At 38.2% G+C, this 11,395-nt stretch overlaps 1 pseudogene; it reads right to left on the bottom strand.

Moving 5' to 3' along the window:
* Positions 1-8,609: 8,609 nt before the first annotated feature.
* On the bottom strand, positions 8,610-10,228 carry LOC143565424 (RING-H2 finger protein ATL46 pseudogene; annotated as a pseudogene).
* Between the last annotated feature and the right edge of the window lie 1,167 nt (positions 10,229-11,395).

Below are 11,395 nucleotides of genomic sequence, written 5' to 3'. Positions count from 1 at the left end.
TGACAGGGAACAGTAAAAAGGCATGGGCAGGTCAGATAAAGGTACTGGTCAAGCATGGAAAAGCAGATCTCAAAAGATAATGTCAGTCACTTTTTCTGCCAACCAATGGGGTTGGTGCGCATGCTGCGCCGAAAGTAACTTTTCAGACATAAGATAGGTCAGGTCAACAACACAGAAGATAAGACAACACAAAAGTAAACGGCTGGATTAAACAGAAGAAAAGACTCAAGACATAGCGCGAGAAAGCTTGAGCGCGAAGGCAGACACAGAAGGTCAAGAGAGCGCGAGCGCGAAGGCAGACAGAACCAACCTTAACGCGTCGCGGAAAGAACTACATTTCTAAGCGCGCCGCGGGAAGAATCACATTTCTTAGCGCGCCGCGGGAGGAACTAAAATTCCTAGCGCGCCGCGGGAAGAACTATAATTCTTCACGCGTCGAGGGATGAACTACGATTCTTAGCGCGCTGCGAGAAGAACTACAAATCCTTAGCGCGTCGCGGGAAGAACTACCGTTCTTAGCGCGCTGCGAGAAGAATTACAAATTCTTAGCGCGCTGCGAGAAGAGTTCGTCTCGCGAATCGCTGAAACAGGTGGTCTTCACGCAGGATTCCTTGTAAGGGGTCTGGCGCGTGGAGCTGCGCAGACAACCTTAGGCGGGAAGGAACAAAGGACAAGCAAAGAGTTAGAAGAAAAAGAGGGAAGCAAGGCGTAAGGGCGGGACGGCGACAAGAGGGAAAAGAAGGCGGAAAGAGAGAAGGAAGAGGGACGGGACGGCGGAAAGAAAGAGAGAGAAAGAGGCGGGAAGGAAAATACATTATTATTAAAAGTAAAATATAAGTATAAATATTAAATCATAAAAGGAGATCGGGTCAGAGAAACGGGTACCTGGGTCGGGTCGGATCAGGGCAGATGTCACAGTTTGGGCATGTAAAGAGGAAGGGAGATTGAGATGGGAGATGGTTTGGGCATGTGAAAAGGAAAAAGGAAGGGATGTAGGCAAATAAAGGAAGGGAGATCATGTGAAGATGGTTTGGGCATGTGAAGATGAAAGGAGATCAGAGAAAATAAAGGAAGGGAGATTGAGATGGTTTGGACATATGAAGAGGAGACCGACAACAACGCCAGTTAGAGTAATGGAAACCTTCATTGTGGAAGGAAAAAGGAGTAGAGGCGGGCCTAAATTGACTTGGGATGAGGGAATTAGACATGACTTGACAGAGTTGCACCTCTCTAAGGACATGGTCCAGGATAGAGATTTGTGGAGACATAGGATTAAGGTTAGCGACTTCTAGGGGAAGGTACCCAGTTAGCTTAACTTTGTATTTAGGGTCTAGTTGCCTAGCCTGACTCCTTGTTGTTTATGTATATATTTTGTTTGATGCTGCTTTTTGCTTCTTGCCCTATCTTAGTAGCTTACAGATTTCTTGCTATTTGGTAGTTTGTTATCTATATATTGCTAAGTGTCTTTTCTTGTAAGATGTATGTTTACTCTGTTTACCTGTATGTAGCTTTATGAGCCGGGGGTCTCTTTGGAAGCAGCCTCTCTATTCTCACGGATAGAGAAAGACTTGCCTATATCCCACACTCTTCTGACCCTACCGATAGTGTGCTATGCGGTAGGATATACAGGGCTTGATTGATTGATTGATTACGAATTAAACCTTGAACTTTTGAATGCTATAAATATGATATAAAAGTAGGCTAAGTTGGCGAAAACGTGACGAGGCATATATCAACCATTTTTTGTTGGTTTTTCTAATTTATTTATCTTTGTAACATTTAATTTTGTTTTATTTTTTATTTATTTTAATATTTTTTATATAAAATTAAAAAAATCATAACACCATCACCACCACCCCCACTAAATTCCACCACTAGTGATGGAATGTGGTGGGGTGAGGTGGCACACCACCATTGGGTGTGGTGAGTGATGGATCTGGAACCACCTCACCCCCTAAGCATAAACAAGTAAGTCTTTATAATTATTTTCCTTTTCATTGCTAATCTTTATACATTTTTGCTTTCTTTATGAATTTCTTATTGTTTATTCTTATGTTCTTGAGTTTTCCTTTGAATCTTTATAGTTGTTCATATACTCTTATCATGATCATCATAAATTGTTAATAAAAACCTTACCTTTTGCTTTAAATATTATGATGATCATGTTATTCCAAAAAATCACAATTATTTTCTCAAAATCTTATATCAAAAGTATAATTTTTCCATGAACAACTATGAGTATTCTTATGATCTTCAAAAACTCATAAAGTTATTATAAATGTCCTAAATAATAATATTTGCACTTTAAACCCTATACTTTCATAAATGTCAATAAACATCCTAAACAATAAGATTTACACTTTGAACCCTATGCTTTCCTAAATGACAATAAATACCCAAAACTATATGATATTACACTTTTAACCTCGTACTTTCTTATTTACCAAAACATTCAAAAACATTTTGAGTTAGTATACAAATAGAGTATAAACCGAGTATGTATGTATCTGAAAAGGAAAACGGTTCTGCCTAAGGCAAGAGTGGTGTAAATAATCTCATTGGATCCGCGACTCTTACCTGGGAATCAACTTGCTGGAGGTCATGCTCTTGGTTCAGAAAATTCTAGTATGCGACATTCTAACTTTAAAAATCAAAACTTAATATAGGGCATCCCGTGACCGGTTCAACAAACTCTTGCTCGTGTTTGTGTTCATCCATCGAGCAAGGTGAGTTCATAGCCTCTTTTACATGCTTATAAATGTTTTATACTTTGGGGGTGGAAACATGCAACTTATCTATTCTTTGTTTTATAAATGTTATTTGATTCAAACTTTACTCAATATATTCATTTTGTGTGATCATTACAAGCATATACTTAATCGCATTGACAACCATTAACTTGTTAAGCCCGTGGTAGTATGATGATAGATCTATTGGCCCGACCCGCCCACTCAGGCTTCGGGTAGAGGCCTGTGTGCTCAGAATCCGACGATCATTAAACATTAAACATAATAGTCTAATCATGGATTAGACGACTCGCTAATTGTGTCAGATGTTTGGTTATAATCACTAAAGTATATAAAGTAACTTAACACATATGAAATATTTCAACATAATACATACTTTTCTATTATTTTAAATTTAAAATCTATGTTCTCATCAACTATTTTTGGTTGACACTCTCGCATGTTTTTCAGGTAATGAAAATTAAGGAAGATTCTTGAAGTTTCATAAAGGGGATGAGTCAGACTTAAAAGTTTAATGAATAAATTGCTATGTCATGTTTTCTATTTTGGATTATGTTTAGTTTTAACAACTTGTTGGATTATTTTAATAAGAGTTTTTACATTTAATACCATGTGCATGATTTCAATCTACGCACGCTCCGACGTTTCCGCCTTCGGTCGGGGGTGTGACATATATGATATATGCTCACTAAGGGGGAGGGGGTGGTTCCATTTCCATCACCCACCACACCCAATGGTGGTGTGCCATTTCACCCCGCCACATTCCATCACCAGTGATGGAATTTAGTGGGGGTGGTTGTAGTTTGATGGGTTTTAATATACATACATATATATATATATATATATATATATATATATATAGGTAATTGTGATTCGGTCATATATCTAGCGTGATGGCTATCACGCTAGATCTCCCATCACGCGTGATGGGGACACTGGCGGCGGTGTTGATGGGTATATCTAGCGTGATGGTTGGCTATCTAGCTCCACTCGGTCGCCCTGAGGATTTTTCTTATTGTTTTATCGGCAATCTATAAGTTTATAACCTCTTTACTTGGTAGCCAAAAATATTAATATAAAAGTGTTCTATTTTTTTTTAGTTTTTTGAATGTATTATTTTGTTGGTTGTCCAAAGTCTAAAACATCACGGTGCGTTAGTCACGCACGCTCGACTATGAATGTACCAGAAAACAAAACCAAAAAACAGGTAATACGATATAACAGGCGGTTTCTTGTAATCATTTCAAGTTTCCACAGTTTTCCTTGTCAGAAAGGTCCACTTGGACCCGTACAATATATAATCACAAAATAATACACACGCAATAATATTCTTGTTTCAAAACAGGACTGTTCAAAAGGTGTTTTGTTACCATTGGAATTTTTAGTAAGGCTGAGGGGTGTGGAGCGCTAGAAAGGGCGCAAGAGACCAGCCGGTCGCGCCCCGGGGCGCGAGGACCACACCACCGAGGCGCGAGAGGGGCGCGAGCGCGGAAAAAGAGGCAGGTGCAAGGGGTCTCGCGGGAGCTGTTGGGCGTAAAGGGACTTGGGGAATTGTGAAAGAGACGTTGGGGTCTTAAAAATGAGCCGTTGGCTCTTTAATTAATAAAAAAAAAAAATTTTTTTCTCTATAAATATCTATATCAAATACAAACCAACAACAATATAAAACATACAATCTTCTCTCTATTAAACCTATATCAAACCCAAACCAACACCAATATCACATACCAATATCACATACCACACCCAAAACCCAAAATCACCCCATCTTTCAAACCTTTTTTTAAAAACATGGCTGGAAATTGGTACCCAAACCTAGATTCAGATTACAGTTACGACGATTTATGGTCGGCACCGGACCAAGCGATGTTTTATTCGGGGTCGCAACAACCATCCGGCTTTCAACCATCCAACATACAACCGTCTCCTAACTTTGTAGTTCCGGAGACACAAGAACCAGAAGGTGAAGCTGCGGGACAAAGAAGACGCGTCCACCGGAAAAAACAAATTGCAATGGACGGGTCGGGTTCGGCTTCGACCGGAAGGACGAAACGGAAAATCACTCCGTGGTCATCGGATGAGAAGGAAGCCCTGTGTCGGGCTTGGATAGTCACTTCTGAGGATCGGCGTTGCGGTAATTGTTTTAACGTTTTTAAAAATGATTTTTAATAAAAAAGTTAAATAAAAAAGTTAAAAGACTTACAAATTTATTTATGCATTTTGCAGCGGACTACCAAAAGAGCAAGGTCTTTTGGACAAAGGTTAGGGAGACGTTCTATTCGCTCGTTGGGAGTACAGAGCGGAACGCCGATATGATTTCGGGTCGGTGGACCGAAATCAGAAAATTTGTCGGCTTGTTTACTAATCTGTTCAACAGGAACGCCGGTCGTATGAGACCAAGTGGCAGTGACGATTTGGCGGTTTATAATTTCACTGTCGAAGAGTGGAAGCAGGAGTGCCTGCGGAGGTATGGGACGGTGAAGACGTGGGACGATGTAAAGGTGTGGGAGAGGTTGAGAAGGTGTTCTAAGTGGGTTGAGCTGGTGGCGCCGGACGTTGATGCGGAAGTAGGGCCGAAACGGACTAAAACTAGTTCGTCTGGAGCGTACAGCACTTCCGCCGGGTCGGATTGCCGGGTTGGATTCGACCTAAACGTTGCGGGGAAGGAAACGTCTTCACCGCCGAGGAGGCGGCCATTGGGAAGGGACACCAGGGGCAAAAAACCGGCTGAGGGGGAAGCCGTAAACATCAACGATCTTGTTGAATCCCTCAATAAATTCAACAAAACCATGGAGGTGGTCTCTAATGACAAAAAGGAAAAAAAAAGAATGAGAGATTTGGACTTCCTTACAAGAGACTTCAGTAACCTAAATCCGGTCGACCAAATGCTGATGGAAAAACAAAAGGAACGTATCCGGAAGAGGTTGATCGAAGAAGACCAAGCCGAAGAATAAGAATAATGTTTTTTTTTTAGTACTTTAATTTTTTTTTTAGATATTAATGTGTTTTTTTAATTAATGTGTGTTTTTTTAAATAATTTATGAGTTTTTTTAATAATACGTTTTTTTAATACATTTATAAAAAAATAAAAAAAAAACCGCTCGCGCCCCCTCTCGCGCCCCTCCACACCATGTCCCGGGGCGCGAGCACCACTACCAACACCCATCTTATCAAGTTTCTCTCTCTGCCACACGTCACAATATTATTGGCTGGCGCCCCCACTCGCGCCCCCTCTCGCGCCACCCACACCCCTCAGCCTAAGTAGATTTGGGATTCAAATTTGTTAAATCAATACGAATTTGAAGGAGATTGTAATTGGTTAGATTGGAAACTTGTTATGGCCAAAAGTCAAAAACCTGCCACATAACAGTTTAAAAAGGGCCAAATATCTGTTACCGGTTACTAACCTATTAAAACTAATCACTTTTGATTAATAATCCGATTTCTCTGTGAAGACTATCGTGAATGGCATTGATGGTGGTGTACCCGATCGAGTTCAACCTACGGCTACCAGAAGTGAAGCCGAGAATGGATGTAGGAATGAAATGGACGGAGGAATGGAATGCACAAAGAAAAAATATGTATCATTACCATTCCATTATCTTGTTTGGTTACCATGTGGTAACTAGGAATGCAATTGGATTATTAGTTTATGTCGCTAGGTAGGCAGGAAAGATAAATGAATACAATAAAATTGGTGGTAGGTGACAATGGTGGCGTTGGTGGGGGGTAATGGTGAGTGGTGCCGGTAATGGTGATGGGCAGTGGCGTCAGTAATGATGTTTGGCGGTAGTGGTGGTGGTGATTGGCGGATGGGAGGCAGTCAATGATGGTGGTTGGAGGCAGCTGGTAGTGGTGGTTGGCGGTGGCAGGTGGTGCAGCGGGCAGGGGTGGTGGTGGGCAGGGGTGGTGGGTGGCGGTGCTAGTGATGGGAAGGTGGTGGAAGTGATGTAGGTGAAAGATGCGATAGAATGAAGAAAACAGGGGGGTGTACATAATGAATTTGAGGTGTTTTAAAAGAAATGAAATAGAGTATGTATTAGGTGATTCCGTTCAATTTATCTCTTGTTCTTGCATATCAAACATTACCTTATTATATTCTCTTTTGAATTATGTTAACCAAACATAATTATAGTTTCAACTATGTTAGTTATTATAATTTGAAACATCATTCCACGAATATGTTTGTTACAAAACTACTGCATGTCAAGTGCGCATCTCAATTTAAATTTGAAATAACAATCAAATTTTTGATTGCAACTCTTCACCTATTCTCAAGATATGATTATTTTAAAACAAAAGAAAAATCACAAAACATAATCATAATCAACTTTACGCAATTTCCAATTAACTATTGTCTACAAGTCATTATAAACCGAAGAACAGAATGAAATAAAATAACATAAAATATTTTCCACTTATCATTTTAAAAACACTTATTTTCTCTCTACCTACAACCCGCTCCCACATATACTTACATTTTCACATCTTTATTTTTTATGTTTTTTTTTCATCGTAATACTTTTCTAGTAATATAATTTATATAAATTAAACTATTGTATAAGAGAAATAAAAGATAATGTAAAAAAATGATAGGCTGTTAAAAAAAATGTAAGAAATGATATAAATTAATATTTTTAGAATAAAAACATTACATACTTGATTACTTTAAACAATAATTAAATATAAGTATCCGAATAAAATTTGGAAAGACCTGAATTTGTTATAGCCCAACAGGAGTACTCAACCAAACGATTAGTCTATCAGGTGAGGAGGCCTATTTGGTCTATAAACCTCGGATATATTGCACATACAATCGATGTGAAACAAGTCTCATACCTTACAATGGTTTCAGTCCATAACAAACATAGTCCCATCTCGGTGTACAACCCACCCTTGTAAACGAGCTCTCCTCCCATGGATTTTCCCCTCTGGCCTTGCCCTTCCAAAGGGCCTCTTTACATCATCTCATGGGCGCATATGGACATAGCGTTGGAGATGGTGTTAGAAACATCCTTACAAGTTACACTACCTTAGTAGCTAACAGTACATTATTTTATGCATACTTACTGTATTGTAATATAACGATAATTTTTATAGATGGTTAAAAATGGAGGAACAGAATCAAGACAAACAACCAAAGCTATGATTAAAGTAAAGATGATTTTTCAAAAGCAAAAGCAAGTTTTGTCCTTAAATTATGCAATTACAGGATTCCAAATACGAATGATTAAAGGCATCAATGATAGTACAGGCATCTTGAATCTTTTAACACAAAATTTCATATCTTTAACACCTTGCATGGTTTGACCTGACCCAAAGTTCCACACTCAAAAGTTTGCAAATCTTGGGTAGTATTGACCTCCTAAAAATGCGTTCACAGTCCGGTTTGACCTGGTCCAAGCTGTTGACTATGGTTTTGAGAAACGACAAAGCAAATCGGCCGGGTTGGGGGTCAGCTGGTTTCATTGGTATGACAGTTTGAACTGATTGTTAGTTTGTATTAAATTTTTCTAAAAAGACCAAGATGGTTCATGAACAATTGAAAATATATAATTGCACATTTCAAAATAAACAAAAAAAGTTGGCTAGTTTAGCTTAAACGATGGGGTCCAAGTTTCAGATAGGTAAACCGTCAAACCAGCAAAGCTGAACTTTGAACCGAGCCGCATAAATCTCAAACCATCAACTTGCTTATTTTTCTTTACGGTTCAGTCATTTTTCAACGTTTTATGAACACCCCTAGCTCACATAAGCAACTTAAAATAAAAATAAAAAAATACAATCAAAAGACACCCACAAGACTCACATAGTTGTATCTCAGTTAGTAGCAATATTTTTAAAAGATCAGTGACCAAAAAAGAAGGAACCATAATGATTGTCATGGTCAATGAATTAGTAGATTTTGTCAAAGTACAGAATATTATCACATCTCCATGACAGAAATCTTGCATCACAATATAAGACATTATAAAATGTAGCAAGAACACATGACTATTTAACTAATGATCATTCAAGAAAAGTACACATAAACAAGATCCAAAAGCATAATTCTTTATCATGTACCTTGTAATCTCCCAATTCGCGGTAGCTCCATATCAACCGAAGATGGATTATGCATCTGATTATCATCGGAACCAGCAAACTTTCGGTTCTTGGACCATAACCAGATCTTAGAAACCGAAAAACTATCCGTCTTTGCACCAATATTAATCTTTTTCCCTTCAATATCCTCATCAAGAGTACGATTCTCAATCCGCTCCTTTTGCTCATTTTGTTCAAGATTTTTCACAAATCTTGAATCTTGCAAATCCCTCCGATGACTCAGTGGGACCCGGAGATACATGTCGCCTACCACATACTCATACGAGCCCATCGAATAACATCTTCGCGCATCTAAATTGCTACTACTCGTCTCACCTCCCGTCTCACTGTCCCCTTCACTCAATTTTCTAAACTTTCCAAGTCTAACAGAAATCACCTCCGGTTCATTTTCAACTGTTTTTATACCAGCAGAAACACCACTTTCATCTGGTTCACGCAGATCATCATAATCGAACATCGGGTTATCCATCGAAAACCCAGGGTCAAAAAGGGTATTTCTACAAAGGGGGCAAGTTGAATTCGATAAAAGCCATGTATCTATACAACTAATATGAAAAGCATGGCTACAAGTTGGAAACAATCTTAACTTATCACTTTCAGCAAACTCACACAAACAAACCGCACAATCGAAGGGCTCGTTAGCACCCACCACTTCTTTGTACATAAAAACCGGTAACGCGTCGATAAACGTTTGATCTAGACCGGAATCGTGTAAATGAAACAGCTGCTGAAGCTGTCTTTGAAGTGCAGCAGACGGAGATCCATCTGAAAACCGGTTATTCGACCGATGGGAATTCGATGAAGAGTGTTGTTTTGTCAAGAATCTAACAAGCAAGTGAAGCAAACCGGATATAAAAAACAAGACTGCCAAGATTATTATAATAAAAAGAACTGCTGGGCTGATTTTAGCAGCTGATGATTTGTGAAGAGTAACTGGTGATGATGATTGCTGGTATCCAAGAACACCATCTTCAGAAGCTTTAACATTTAAATGCTCAAAAAGCAATCTTTTTGACATAAAGCCCATCAAGAACAAATGTTTAGTGTAAAGACAGAGTTTTTATTCATCAAGAAGAAAAACCCAAGTAATAAATGGTATAAAGATTCATACCCAGAAGCTAAAATCCAAAAAGGTCAACTTTCCAGTTGAGATGTAAACAAAATGAGAAGATGAATATAGTGGGTCATGATGATTAAGCTAAAAGACGATTCTAAACACCAACCACCCACCAATTCTTGTTTGTTTGATAATATAATTAGATAGATAGATAGATAGATAAAGACAAAAATAATCAGATAAAAGAAATTGAAATTTTGTTTCAAGTTCTTCACCTACCTTCGAACCTTGAAGAACCCACTAGCCCTAAATTGATGGTTACTTACAGAAGTTGAAATACGAAGAAGAATGAAATGAATGAATGAATGAATGAATGAATAAGATGGATGACACGCGGTGAAGGAGTGCGTGAGGGAATCCGCAGTACTTATAAAAGTGTGTCTAGAAACAATCGAGTCAAATGATGGAAGCTGGAACCATGAGTAGCATGATATATTCGATGGTCCATTCATTGTGGGTGTGGGTGTGGGGTGCGACCACTTGTTCTTTACGTGTGTTAAGCACCTAACTTGAAGAAGTTGACTTCTTGACTTAGAGCGGTTTAGAGCATTCACAACGGGGACTAAACACTGAGGTCCGGATCTACATGACAGCTAACGGACATGGTGGTAGTGGACGTGGATCGCTGTGGGAGAAAAGTTCACTTCGAACCGAAACCAAAAAATTCAAATTGAAAAAACCGAACCAAATCGAAAAACCATTGGTTTTGTGTTTCTGTAAAAACCGAATTTGTTTTTGGTTTTGGTTTTAGTTGTGTATGTAATAAAAATCGAAAAATCGAACCTAGCTGAATTCCTATATTTTTATTATTTATAAGTAACTTATAAGATTTAATAAATACTAGTAGGAGCCCGCGCGATGCTTTGGGGGCGAAAATTTGAAACACAATATGCATTTTTGTTAGTCTATCAAACCTATCGGGTGCGGTCAATTGTGATTACCTTGGTGAGTTGGCGGAGTGTGGCAACTATAGAATAGGGGTGATGAAAATCGGATATCTAGAATTTCAAATATCCGAAATTTTCAGATAGTAAATTTTAATATCCGATCAATATCTGAATATTTGGAATTCTCGAAAATTCTTGTACAAACTTGAATGATATTTAAAACTTCCAAAATTTTTATAAACATGTACTTTATTCTAAAATTAACTCAAACACAACTGACAAAATAAACATATAATCTTCTTAAAAAATGCAAGTATGCATCATTATTCTAAAATAAGTCAAAACACATCACATAATCTTCTTAAATAAATAAACATAAAAAAAGAGAGACATATACAATGTTACAAAATATACATACAATCTTAAAAAACACATTGTTCCAACTTGTAATCCATCTCATGTTACACAGTTACCTGCATAAAAAGAAGAGTAAGAATTTGAAGATATAAATAGTCTAATTTTTATAAACATAATATCCC

Source organism: Bidens hawaiensis, unplaced genomic scaffold (genome assembly GCF_021521415.1).
Source record: "Bidens hawaiensis isolate Kalapana, Puna unplaced genomic scaffold, B.hawaiensis_p1.1 tig00022332_1, whole genome shotgun sequence".
NCBI lineage: Eukaryota > Viridiplantae > Streptophyta > Magnoliopsida > Asterales > Asteraceae > Bidens > Bidens hawaiensis.
Note: the sequence above shows the minus strand (reverse complement) of the source record. Positions and strands in the feature narration are given on the sequence as shown.